We start from the raw sequence: 633 nt of genomic DNA, 5'->3' as shown, positions 1-633 counted from the left end.
TTACATGCATGCATATGTAATAATATGTGTCACATTAACTCTCATTTATGCATGTATATGTTCCTATATGCGTATTTTCGTGTGGCGTGTACATTTATATGTACAGGCATGGTGCAGCTGAAATCATGTATTTCTGAAAAAGATGATTAACTACGACCTCTAAGACAATCACAGATAACCCTTCGTATGGAAGGTACGTCCATGTCGACACGATCTGGAACATGATCTATTAGGGAATCCAAACAGAGGTTCATGCTAGAATTTGAGCCAAACAAAGCATTCTACACTCAAGTCAACCATAATACTTTCCTTTCCAGAAAAATCCTCGTTTTGCCTTTTGTTGAGATTTATCGTCCTTAAAATGCGATTCTCTTTCATTCGCGACGTCACGCTCGATAGCATGATGTCTGCAATTATACGCCAACATGACTGACTGATGGAGAGATTATTCATTAAATTTTCAATTGTGGGGGAATAATTCGTATCTACACCATGTGTTGCGTGATTTTCTCTTGTTCGACATACATAACATATATCGTATGGATATATATATATATATATATATATATATATATATATACATACATGCACACACACGCGCGCATACACACACGCAAACACACGCATATATAT

This window comes from Octopus bimaculoides, chromosome 2 (assembly GCF_001194135.2).
Source record: "Octopus bimaculoides isolate UCB-OBI-ISO-001 chromosome 2, ASM119413v2, whole genome shotgun sequence".
Lineage (NCBI taxonomy): Eukaryota > Metazoa > Mollusca > Cephalopoda > Octopoda > Octopodidae > Octopus > Octopus bimaculoides.
The sequence above is the reverse complement of the archived record's forward strand: the minus strand, read 5'-3'. Positions refer to the sequence as shown.